Raw genomic sequence first — 13,493 nt, 5'->3', positions numbered from 1 at the left:
TGATTAGGGACTTACCTGGGATCTACGGATACCATTGACGGTCTGTGGATCGATCGACGGACCGTCGATGAGGTCCGTAAACCTCTACACCAGATCATTTTCTGCAGATTTCTTGCATGGTGTACCTGCACATGAAGCAACCAATAGGCTATTTTTTTTTATTTTCTGGACACTTTTTAGACACGAACCCTATATTACTTCTAGCTAACACTAAGAACTAAAATACTGAAACCCCTACCTACATTGATACAAAAACGCAAGTAATCAAAGAAAGCTAAACTACATAATGTAAAACAGAACCCTATTGTTGGCTAGATTTTACATCTTGGGTTGCCTCCCAAGCAGCGCTTGATTTAACGTCGCGGCACGACGCAGGTATCTTGATTATTCAAACTTCATCAAGATTGCAGACCTCAATCACTTCTTGCACAGTTTCAGCATTTCCCAGATAGATCTTTATCCTTTGCCCGTTCACCAAAAACCTTGTTCCATCCTTATTTTCAAGCTCAACCGCTCCATGCGAGAGCACTTTTGTGAGCAAAAATGGCCCAGTCCACTTGGACTTGAGTTTGCCTGGAAACAAGCGCAACCTAGAGTTGAATAGCAGCACACGATCGCCAACCACAAATTCTCGCTTTTCAATTCTTTGATCATGATACCTCTTCATCTTCTCTTTGTATAAGGCTGAACTTTCATAAGCTTTTAGGCGGAACTCATCAAGCACGTTCAAGTCGTTCATCCTTTGATTAGATGCAGTGACCCAATCCAAATTTAACTTCTTCATTGCCCACATAGCTTTGTGCTCTAACTCTACTGGTAAATGACAAGACTTCCCATATACAAGTTGGTAAGGCGACATACCTATGGGGGTCTTGTATGCAGTGCGATATGCCCATAGAGCATCATCAAGCTTCCTTGACCAATCAGTTCGATTGGCGTTCACAGTCTTCGCCAATATCTGTTTTATTTCTCTGTTGGACACCTCAACTTGACCGCTAGTCTGTGGATGATAAGGAGTGGCTACATTGTGACGGACACCATATTTCTCAAGTAGTGTTTTGAACAACTTGTTACAAAAGTGAGAGCCTCCATCGCTAATAACAGCCCTTGGTGTACCAAATCTGGAGAAGATATTCTTTTTCAGGAATGCGGTGACACTTTTACCTTCGTTGTTGGGGAGTGCTACTGCTTCCACCCACTTCGATACATAATCAACCGCGACCAGAATATATTTCATCCCATATGAACTCACAAATGGGCCCATGAAATCAATGCCCCATACATCAAACAATTCGATCACCAATATGGGATTCATAGGGAGCTCTTGTCTCTTTGAAATTCCTCCATCTCTTTGGCACCGATCACAAGACTTGGCGAAATCATGAGCGTCTTGGTGGATGGTAGGCCAGTAGTACCCACACTGCAAAATCTTATGTGCAGTCCGAATACCACTATGATGCCCACCAACGGGTGATGAATGACATGCTTCAAGTACACTCAGCATTTCAACCTCAGGCACACAGCGACGAATAATCCCATCAGCACAACTACGATACAAATAAGGTTCGTCCCAAAAGAATTTCTTCACATCATGCATAAATTTCTTTCTTTGGTGAAAAGACAAATCGGGTGGCACAATGTCACTTGCCAAATAATTAGCAAAGTCTGCGAACCAAGGAATCAAATCGTTAGAAGCAGCCAATACCTGTTCATCTGGAAACGCATCATTAATTTCAGCCCTATCTCCAAGCTTTAGCATGGCCTCTTCCTCTAATCTGGACAAGTGGTCGGCAACTTGATTTTCGGTTCCCTTTCTATCTTTTACCACAAAATCAAACTCTTGCAGCAACAATACCCATCTGATCAATTGTGGTTTTGCATCCTTTTTCGCCATCAAATACCTCAATGCAGAATGGTCAGTATGCACGATGACCTTAGTACCAAGCAAGTAGGAACGAAATTTTTCGAATGCAAAAACCACCGCAAGAAGTTCTTGTTCGGTCACTGTATAATTCTTCTGGGCCACATTCAGAGCTTTGCTAGCATAGTAAATAGGGTGAAGAATTTTCTCACGCCTTTGACCCAATACTACACCAAGCGCCACTCCACTCGCATCACACATTACCTCAAACGGTTGTTCCCAATCTGGTGAAATAATGATAGGTGCTGTAACCAACTTTTCCTTCAACTCTCCAAATGCTCTAAGACAAGCATCATCAAAGCAGAACTTATTCTCCTTCTCGAGCAGTTTGCACAAGGGATGTGCAATTTTTGAGAAATCTTTGATGAATCTCCTATAAAAACCTGCATGCCCAAGAAAACTTCTAACACCTTTTACAGAGATAGGTGGTGGAAGCTTTTCTATTACCTCGACTTTAGCTCTATCAACCTCAATACCTTTCTCTGAAATTCGATGACCCAACACTATACCTTCTTTTACCATGAAATGACATTTCTCCCAATTCAGCACCAAGTTGCAGTCTTCACATCTTTTGAGCACCTCGGCCAGATGTTTTAGACAGTGATCAAACGAATCACCTACCACTGAAAAATCATCCATGAACACCTCAATAGTGTCCTCCACCATATCAGAAAATATCGACATCATACATCTCTGGAAGGTCGCTGGAGCATTGCACAATCCGAAGGGCATTCGTTTGAACGCAAAAGTCCCATATGGGCAAGTGAAGGTGGTCTTCTCTTGGTCTTCTGGAGCTATAGAAATTTGATTGTAGCCCGAATACCCATCAAGAAAACAATACCAACCCTTGCCTGCAAGTCTATCTAACATCTGATCCATGAATGGCATAGGGAAGTGGTCTTTCTCAGTCCACGCATTCAACTTCCGGTAATCCATGCAAACTCTCCATCCAGTGACAGGCCTCATTGGAACAAGCTCATTTCTTTCATTTGGAACCACAGTCATACCACCTTTTTTAGGTACACATTGCACAGGACACACCCAATTACTATCTGAGATGGGATAAATAACTCCCGCATCCAGCCACTTGATGATCTCCTTTTTGACTACCTCTTGCATAGGTGGATTTAATCTTCTCTGGTGCTCAACACTGGGCTTATGATCTGGCATGAGTTGGATTTTGTGAGAACAGATACCGGGGGGAATCCCAATAATATCTGCAATAGTCCACCCAATCGCTCGCTTGAACTTCTTTAATACAGTCACCAAACACTCTACTTGCCTTGCATTCAAATCTGCTGCAATGATGACCGGCAAAGTATTCTTTTCGCCTAAATATACATACCTCAAGTGTGGTGGTAGAGCTTTAAGCTCCAATTTCGGTGCCTCCACAATTGATGGTCTTGTGGGTGGGGACTCGCGATTCTTCATGTCTAGCTCATACTTCTTTGGTTTGGAGCGGTATTCACCCTTTTCAAGCGCGGCTACCAACTCATCATATTCTTCAATACCATCACTATCAAAATTCATCATGACTGCTGCTAGTGCCTCAACACCTAATCGCTCTTCAATTTGTACTTCTGACCCACTCTCCACTCTGTAAGTTATAGCAGATATTGTTTGTAGCTCACCATTCTGCTTCATGGATCTACAGATATTGAAAGTTGCTTCTTCATTGTTCAGTCTGAACTTCATCTGTCCTTTTTCCATATCAACTAACGCACGCCCTGTGGCAAGGAATGGTCTCCCAAGGATGATGGGAACCTCAAAATCAACCTCACAGTCCAGGATCACAAAATCTGCCGGAAAGATGAAAGACTCTACTTTCACTAGAACATCATGGAGCACACCTATGGGCCTCTTCACAGTCCGATCAGCCATAAGTAACCGCATCGCCGTGGGCTTTGGATCCCCTAGACCCAACTTCTTGTAAATAGATAAAGGCATGAGGTTGATGCTAGCACCAAGATCACACAATGCCTTAGCAAAGTGTAATAACCCTATAGTACATGGGATCGTGAAAGCACCAGGGTCTTCCTTCTTCTGCACCAGAGATCTTGTAGCAATAGCACTACAATGCTGCAATCTATCATCATCTTCAAAACTCACAGACCTTTTCTTTGTCACCATATCTTTCATGAATTTTGCATATCCAGGCATTTGCTCCAAGGCTTCTATCAAAGGGACATTGATAGAAAGCTGCTTCAACATAGTGATAAACCTGCGATATTTCCCATCTTCAGTCTTCTTCACTAACCTTTGAGGAAAAGGTGGTGGAGGTCTAGGTATGGGAACCACTTTCTGAGGTACCTCCACTTCTTGTTCTGTCACAACCTCTGACTCCTCTCTAACTTTCACCACATCATCTTCTTTTCTATTCTCAACTTCTACCATAGACGGCATAGGTGGATCTACGGTTTGCTTGCCTCCTCGAGTGGTAATTGCCATACAATGCCCATCATTCTTCGGATTCTGGATGGTGTTGCTAGGAAGAGTGCCAGGTTGACGCGGGTTCACTGTAGTAGACAACTGCGTCATCTGTTGCTCTAGATGCTTTATTGACACTGCATGGGCATCAACCTTTTGACCAATACCGGATAAGTCGTTTCTCATCTCCTTCACATTCTCATCAGTGGCATCAAACCTTCTCATCATCTTCTGCAGCATATCTTCAATACGCGTCATATTACCTCCAACTTCCCTAGCACCAGATTCCCGATTTTGAGGGGGAACATAGGGTCCAACCCGATCGTTTCTGTTGCCAAAGTTGTTCCTGTTGTAGTTGTTGTCACGATTGAAGTTCCCATCTCGGACATAGTGACCTTCTCGGTTGTAATTTCCATAGTTCCGACCTTGGCTCCCTTGACCTTGCCGCCAATTTTCCGTGTTGGATCCTTGGGCGTTTGGTCGGAAACCCCCCGTCTGATCATTCACCGCATAAGTGTCCTCTTCATAGTAACACTCCTCAACTGGTGGTGGAGTTCTAGTTAAGTAATTTACAGCATTTACCTTCTCTGCTCCTCCACTCACATGCTTCAATACTAACCCCAACTCTGTCCTCATCTGAGCCATCTCCTCACGAATATCATCTGCAGAGTTAACAGTAGCATTATGAACAGCGAATGTGTTTCTCCCAGTATCTGACCTTCTAGTGCTCCACGCTTTATTATTGCGAGAGATCCTCTCCAATTTTTCAGCAATCTGTGCGTATGTACAATCACCATATGAACCTCCAGCAATAGTGTCAAGTACTGCTTTATTGTTATCATCCTGACCTCGATAGAAATATTCCTTCAGTGACTCATCATCAATACGGTGATTTGGGACACTTCTTACGAAGGCAGTGAATCTGTCCCACGAGCTACTCACAGACTCTCCAGGTAATGCCACAAAATTATTGACCCGATCTTTGTGATTGAGCTTCTTAGATACTGGATAGTACTTTGCTTTAAATACCTCTGCTAGTTGGTCCCATGTGAAAATTGAGTTATAAGGAAGCTCAGTGAACCATACTGCAGCATCGCCTGTCAGTGACAGAGGGAACACTCGTAACCCAATGACGTTCATATCCAAGTCTGGTCTGCCTACACAACTTTTGCAAACCACCCTGAGCTTGGCTAAGTGAGCATGTGGATCCTCCGATGGCGATCCTGAAAATAAGCCTCTTGCTGTAAGCATCTGCATCAAACTACTAGTCACCACAAATGTGTGCCCTGGAGGTAGAGGAGGTAGGACGATGGGTCCATCGGAATCTGCTATGTCGACGTTGCCCCGATAGTTGTCATGGTGTTGTGGGCCTGGTGGACCATGCACTCTCATTGCATCTCCCAATTGATTTTCAGCTAGACCCCGGTTTTCCCCACCAACTACTCTTGGCTGCTGTAACTCAACTGCTTCATCTAGATTTCCTCCGATAGGATGAACTGGAAGTCCTTGATTGTTCATTCTTCGCAAAGTTCTGTTCAACTCTGGATCGTACGGAGTAAGTGGTTCGCCTTGGCTCCGTGTACTTGGCATACACTAGAGTCTGAACCTGAGAGAGACAAAAACAAAGAAAAAAAAAAAAATTAGGAAATATTTGACTAACGTTCAATATTGTAGTTAAAACTAAATCTAAAAGCCAGATTCCCCGGCAGCGGCGCCAAAATTTGATACGCTCAAATTACACCTCCTTTCAGAAGCATAAGCGATCGTTATCAAGTAAAGAACCCAACTTGTAGGTTGAGATCGATCCCACGAGGAAAATGGTTTAGACTTTACTTTTAACCAACAATTATATTCGATTAGTCAAATTATTTCCAGAAACAGGTAATAAAAAGGGGGGTTGTGCTTGTGTGAAACAAATAGTAAGAACTTAATAAGTAATCAATAATTAAACTCAACTTTGGTTGTTATCAAGATAAGAGAAATAACTAGGGTATACGTGTTCCCCATAATCTCATAACGCAGTAATCCTAGTAATAGCAATCCTTTTCTAGTGTATTACATGCAAAGTGATAAGTTAGGTATCTCTAAATCCTTGGTCCGGCATCTAGAGAATTTCACCCCGCACCTTGGTCCGGCTACGTGTGTATAATTTACTAACCCTTACCTTTACCTCATATTAGACATCATAATCGATGTTTGGCTTAGTTATTACTTCGCACCAATCGACACTAGCCTATTAGATAGTATCACACTAAATCTATGTTGATAATTCTTTTCTTGTTAATTACCTCCTTGGTCCGGCAAGTAGTAACAAGGCGAGTTCTAACGTTGGCCACCGTTAAAAAGACTTCTAAACGAAAGAATTATCAATGCATGCAAAATACTAGTCAAGAATTGCTTATTTACTATTCATACTTTGTTAATCGATCATGGTTCCCACAACCCTAGTTGTGGATTTAGTTACTCATATTAGCAAGAACACAATTCATAATTGTAGATGGAGAAATCATGAACTTACGTAAAGAGAATAATAAACCCAGAAAATTAACTTGAATTGCAAAGCCAAAATCTTCAAAACGAACTTGGGAAATCAATAATTGCTAGGGTTGCAAATTAATCTCCAAAGTTACAAAGCAAAAATAGAATAATAGTGTCTAACCCCCAAAAACGAGGTTTACATGTCCTATTTATAGAAAACAAATCCTAAATAAAAAAGGAAACAAATTAAGGAAAGTTTTGTTCAGGTACGCGTCTTCGATCCACGAGACTGACTTACGGACCGTCGATTGATCTACGGTCCGTAAGTCCCTTCCGTCACTCGGGACTTAGAAAATATTTCAGCATCCAACAATCAGCTTCTCTGAAGCAAACGACGGACCAGCAGCACGGACCGTAGATCGACCTACGGTCCGTCAATCCCTTCCGTAGCTCCATACTTAGCATCTTCAAAAATCAGGTACTGGAACCCTCGCAGTCTCACTCTACGGATCAACAGTACGGTCCGTAGATCAATCTACGGACCGTCAATGGGCACCGTGGTTCCACACTTGGTCAGATTTCCCTGATTTGTCCTCAACACATTCCTGCTGATCTACGATTATCACCTACAGACCGTGAATGGACCTACGGTCCGTAGATGACCTCCGTGGATGCTTTTTTTCTGCATTTCCTTCAGCTGTCTCTAAACATCCGCGCCTGAACACCTTTCCTGCAAAACATGATAAAATACATAAAAACCAATATAAAAAGGCCCTAGACACACACAACTTGTAAGTGAAATGTATTAGAAATACCGTAAACTCACGGTATATCACAACCCACAAAAAAGTCCATATTTATAACCTCCCACTTCCAAGTAGGAATGCCTACATCTTGGGATAACCCTCTTAGTCTCTGATGCTCAACCTTAACTTGTTGACAATTAGGAAACTTAGCCACCAACTCAACAATGTCTTTCTTCATACAATTCCACCAATAGACTTCCCGCAAGTCATGGTACATCTTGGTGGCTCCCGAGTAAATAGAATACCGAGAATTATGAGCCTCTGACAAGATTAGCTCTCTCAATTCATCCACATATGGAACATATAAACGGCCTTGGTATCTAAGTGCTCCATCTCCCTCTTGAGAGAAAGCTTCAACAAATTTCTTAAGTGCTAATGAGTCCACAAATTGGACTCATTTAGGGATATATTTTAATAGAAATTGTGTCCTCAAATGCTTATTTTACCTCAATATCTAATGAAAACCCTTAAGTTTGAGGTATTTCATGTTTGAAGGAAAGCATGGACATTACGTCGCAAAAAGGAACGAAAAGGCTGAGAAGAACGAAGAAATGAAGGCCTGAGGATTGCCGAGTCCACTTGACGAGTCGCCGAAGGGTCTTACTTCACCTTTTCTTCTAGTGTACTGAGCCCTGAAGGAAATGATAAAGTCAGCGAAAAAAGGAAGCAGTCGTTGCATTGTCGAGAAGTTCCGTAAAGCAGTCCCATGTCGCCCAATGACCTAGAGCACGACGGTGCTGAAGGCTGGTTCAAGACGACGATGAAGTGTACCAAAGGGCCAATTGCCGAGTTGATCGGCGATTCCAACTAACGACACTGAATGATTCGCTGCAACACAAATCTGTGAAAACTATAAATACTAGTTAGAGTTGTCGTTTTAAGTGTGGAACAATTATTATAATTTTGATATTGAATAGTACTTTTTGGTATTTTTGCTTTGAGTTTGAGAGGGTTTTGAAGACTTGAAGAAAAAGAAGGTTTCATCTTCGAGGATTTGGACTTGGGTCTCTTGGATTCTTCATTCTTGGTCTGTAACAAGACTTAAATCTTTATACCCATTTGAATGCAAGCTCATTTAGGTACAAATTTCTATCTCTTGATATGTGGCTAAAAACCCCAATTCTTGGGGTGTGATTTAGCGAATATGGGTTAAGATAATTATTGGATCTTGCTTGCTGATAGTTATAACTAAGTTTTATTTTGTTATAAATTCACAAAACCACTCTCTTGGGAACGATACAACACTTGGTTGGGTTACTAAAATATTGTACGATCGTAGACACTTGCATCAGATGTTGTGTCTTGATTACGCAAACATCAAAATGGCGTCGTTGCTGGTGAGTGGTGTTATTTGCTAATTCTTAGTTTGGTAAATTTTTTGTTATTCTTTGTTGTAGTTTTACTAATTTAATTCTTATTTTATTTTGATTGTTAGAGTTTTGAAAAAAAGGAGATGAGTATGTCAAGCAGTACTCGTGAGCAAAGGGAGTTCCCTTCATTAGAAGTAATGATGTTTAGGGATCATATTCTAACTTTCAAACAATTCCAAGGTGAACGGATTCAAGAGGCATGGGCAAGGTTTAAATCGTTTTTGATTTGATGCCCATTCATGAAATCCCCGATATAGTCCTCCTGGACCGATTCTACAAAAGTCTTTTCCCCGGAAACAAAGCATTGGCTGACCAAGTTATTCTGGGGGTATTACACAACAACCTTATGCAATAACACCCCACCCACTTGATATCACGGCTGAATCATCCCAAGAAGTAGAGAAGGACTTCATGTTGGCCGCGCTGATGACTCAAATGGATGAATTGGCCAAAAATATAGTGGATATTGAAGTCCAATGCAAAGGAAGGACAGATACATCACCTCTCATGAATGTGTAAAGCCCAAGGACAATGAGGGTAAACGTGTCGAAGGAATGCTCCCAATCATTTTCAACAAGGAAAGTGAGCATGATATGGTGATGGAAGAGATGAATGAGAACATCAAAGTGATGAAACAAATGATTGGTTCTCATTCCAGATCCATTCAGCTGCTTGAGAACCTTACGGGTCATGTGATGCCTCATCTCCATCCGCCACAAAGCAGGGGGTTGCCAAGTGATGTTTGGCTAACCCCAAAAGTGAAGTTTAGGTGTTAACCTACGTCGTACCACGACATTAACTAAGGCACTGTTTGGGAGGCAACCCAAAACCCTTTACTGCTTTATTGATTGTTTTAGAAATAATGGTGTGTTGAATGAACAAGTTAAATTGTGGAGAGTGTGTGGAAATTGCGTTTGGCAAGCTAATAGTTCTATTCAGCGAATCCCCAAATAGGTTGACGATCTCGATGAAAACCGCCGTTTGGACCTTCACTTTGATTGAAGGTCCTGTAAAACTCGGCGAGGTAAATGACCATTCGGTGTGTCGCCAACTGGATCGGCGAGTGCAACTAATATCGCCGAATGGGTGTGAACTGGACGGTTTATAATGGCCAAAGGTCCTAGAATTTTAAATCCCTCACTTTCCCTCGCTTTTAATCTTCACAAACTCACACCAAGGTAGTATTTCCAATATTCTTATATTCCACTAGTTTTTTGGTTGGTTGATTCGTGCTCGAAGTTGCATTTCTTTGCCACCTAGCTTTTCAATCACATTTTAATCAGCACAGAAGGTTAGTTCTCCAAACCCCGAGTTTACTTTCGAATAGTTTGTACTCTTTTGCAATGATCGTATCTTATTGATATGTGTTGCGCCTTTCTGATAGGATTATAATGATTAAATGCATATTTTAATTTGAAAATCTTGCCCGTATTGTTTGATTGTCGAATGCCCAAATTTTTTTATGCTTTTTAATGAATTGTGTTGTTATTGCGTGTCATTAGATTAACTGGGTGAAGTCTGGTAGCCCACGTTTGCGCTAAAGGTAAAAAAATTGCTCAAAGATAGAACGGGTGACACCACTCTTAAGAGAAAATATCATCAAATCGCCATATTAGGAAAATCCGGGAGAAATTTGAGTATCCCGGGGAAATGGGTACTACGGGTCTCATTTGAATTTTGTTAGAGCATGCTTTGATTTTGTTTTCGGGGTTTGCGGGATTGAATTCGAGAAGGTGGATTGAAAATAGGCACGTTGGGCCATTTGGTGAGCTTGGTCGAGCTCGCCGAATCATTTGGCGGTTCGCCCAATGTCTCCATCTCACCCTTAACAGCCTGTCAAATTGGATGATTTAGTCTATATCTTTTGGTGATAAGCCATGGGTCGCCGAAAGCACTCGACGACTCGCGGGAAGTATTCTTGATCACCCTTTGTATGCTATTCTAACCCCCTCATGCACTGTAACTTTCGGTGGACAAACTCATGTTCATCGAAAGGACCTTACCATCGCCGACTTGCTATAATTTGAATCCAATCCTTTCGGTGAGTCCGAGGTAGCTCGCAAAAGAGGTTCGGCGACTCGCCGATCCACTTGGCGAGTCTTCCTGCAGTAGATTGCCTAAACTTCTATTTGATTTTTCCCTTAACTCTTCTCAATCTTTTGCAGATATGACTAAACCTAACAAAACAGGTAGCAACACACCACCCTAAGGCAAAGAAAAAGGGATCGAAATTAATGAGGATGCAATTGCATCCAGGAACAAGGCAACTAAACTTTCCACAACTGGTGGGAAAGGCAAGGGCAATGACAAAACTATTGAGCTATCAGCTGCAAGTTCTGACAGTACTGGTTTTTACACTAACGACCCAACAACATATGACAGTGAGAATATGGGTTCTGATGAAGATGAGCTGATGGAGGCACGGAGGAATGAGTCACGATCTAAACTACTAAACGATCTATCTCGGATAAAAAATCCTCGATCCACCACTCTGACTCCTTCAGTTCTAGTGCATGCAATAGTACTGGAACCTCCAATACAAGGCCCACCACCTAAATCAATGAATAGATTTAAGTCTGAGCGGCTAAGAACGATCATTGAGGAAAAACGACTTTCCATACATGGGGTGATCGATAGATATCCCGAGATAATGGAGTGCCTGAAATATCACAAATTTCAAATCTTCACAAAACCCCGTGGCTCTTACATACCAAGATGGGTAAGAGAATTTTACAATGCATACAGTGTATTGGTACCTCAACGGAAGAGGCTAGTGTTGTGTTTCAAAGTAGTTAACTACGTGGTTGTAAGAGGAAGGAAGGTAGCCTCTGACAATAAGGCTATCAACACAGCGTTGGGTATGTCTAATAGGATTAATGGTCACTGCCAACACTTGATCAGTGTGTGAGGGCGACCAAGGAACCACAGAGGAAGTGACAACCTTGAAAGCCGCCAATGCAGAGTCGAGGAAAGATGTGGACTACCTAGAATCCACCGATATGTCCATGATCTTTGGAACAGTGGAAATTCCAAACGTGCCTGAGATGCCTCAGACCACCACTGGACATGGGGATAGAGTGAAGCAGATAGTTGATCGTGAGTCAAAAGCAGAAACTGATTAAGAGATGCTTGAGGTGACTGAGGGAACTGCAGATGAAGAACTGAGCGAGATGGAAGCAATTATGATAGATGCTGATGTGCAAGCTTCCTTAGCACCCGTTGCTGGATCCAGTGGAGCTGGTCCTTCTGGGATACTTCGGGCACTGAAGCCCAGACAGATGGAGTGACCAATTAATCAAGATCCCCTCTTTGCCTCCCTCTCTATCTTTCTTTAGTTTACCTTTCAGATTCTTGGTTATTTGCATTTGAGGAAAAATTGATTTTATTTGGTGCGGTGAGGCCCACCTTTGTGTTATCTACGCCGAAAAGGGTTGTCCTACTTTCCTAAGGTAAAACCATACTCTTAGCTTCGGTGGATCCACTAGCTAATAACCTATGTGAGCACATAGTTTATGGGATAAGACTGCTACTAGAAACACGAAGTCAACTAAGGTAGAAAATTTCCATCTCATGAGACATACTTTGGAAACCGGACTCAACTAGCGTACAAGTAACCCATTTAGAAAGCCATATTCAAGTAATGTAGAAGCTTTCATATGGAAACCCGACTTAACGAATGTAAAAGCTTCCATTGGGAAGCCAGACTCAACTAGTGTAAAATCTTCCATCTCGTATATAATATCCACTCGATGCTAAATATTAATTCCCACAAAGTAATTATTAAGTCTTGACTTAACTCATATTCATGGAAGAATATCCTGACACTTAATCCAACATAATTCATAGGATAGCTCTTAGATTCAATTAGGTAAGAATATCCTTTCAACCTTAAAATCTTCATATTGTGAGAAAACCTTTCACACCATCTTCATACATAGGTGTGTGTGTGTGTGAATGTCCTTTGACAAATACAACAACAAGATCATAATTATAAACACATCACTCGCAAAGTGTTCTTAAAGCATTTACATAATTCACGTAAAACATGCATAATCTCATACTTTGCCCTTTCATGGCACAAAACTTACTTTCAATCAACACATCTAAAATTCTATCATTAGACATGTATTTAGATCATAATTCATGTGATTCAATCACCTCATGCATAATTTCATCAAATTATTCTTTCATCAACAAAGACCCACATCATATGATCACAATTGAGGAATATGGGGATTTCATGGTTCTTTGGGAATTCATCATAAAAACCATAGGAAATCATCAATTCATACTTAATATAACATTATTCAATAATTAGAAATGATTTTAAAAGAAACCCATGACTTAGATATCAAACCCTAGCTTTTGGGAATTCTATCATTTGAAATTCGAGATTTGAAAAGACTCCATGGATGAAACCAATATATGGGTGAAGGAATACCATACCTTAGCAGTAGAGTAGAATCCAATGAATTTGATTAGAAGACCTTA

General features: G+C 41.4%; 1 pseudogene; it reads right to left on the bottom strand.

Moving 5' to 3' along the window:
• Positions 1-400: 400 nt before the first annotated feature.
• Positions 401-8,340, bottom strand: LOC125842800 (uncharacterized; annotated as a pseudogene).
• Between the last annotated feature and the right edge of the window lie 5,153 nt (positions 8,341-13,493).

Source organism: Solanum stenotomum, chromosome 10, assembly GCF_019186545.1.
Source record: "Solanum stenotomum isolate F172 chromosome 10, ASM1918654v1, whole genome shotgun sequence".
Lineage (NCBI taxonomy): Eukaryota > Viridiplantae > Streptophyta > Magnoliopsida > Solanales > Solanaceae > Solanum > Solanum stenotomum.
Note: the sequence above shows the minus strand (reverse complement) of the source record. Positions and strands in the feature narration are given on the sequence as shown.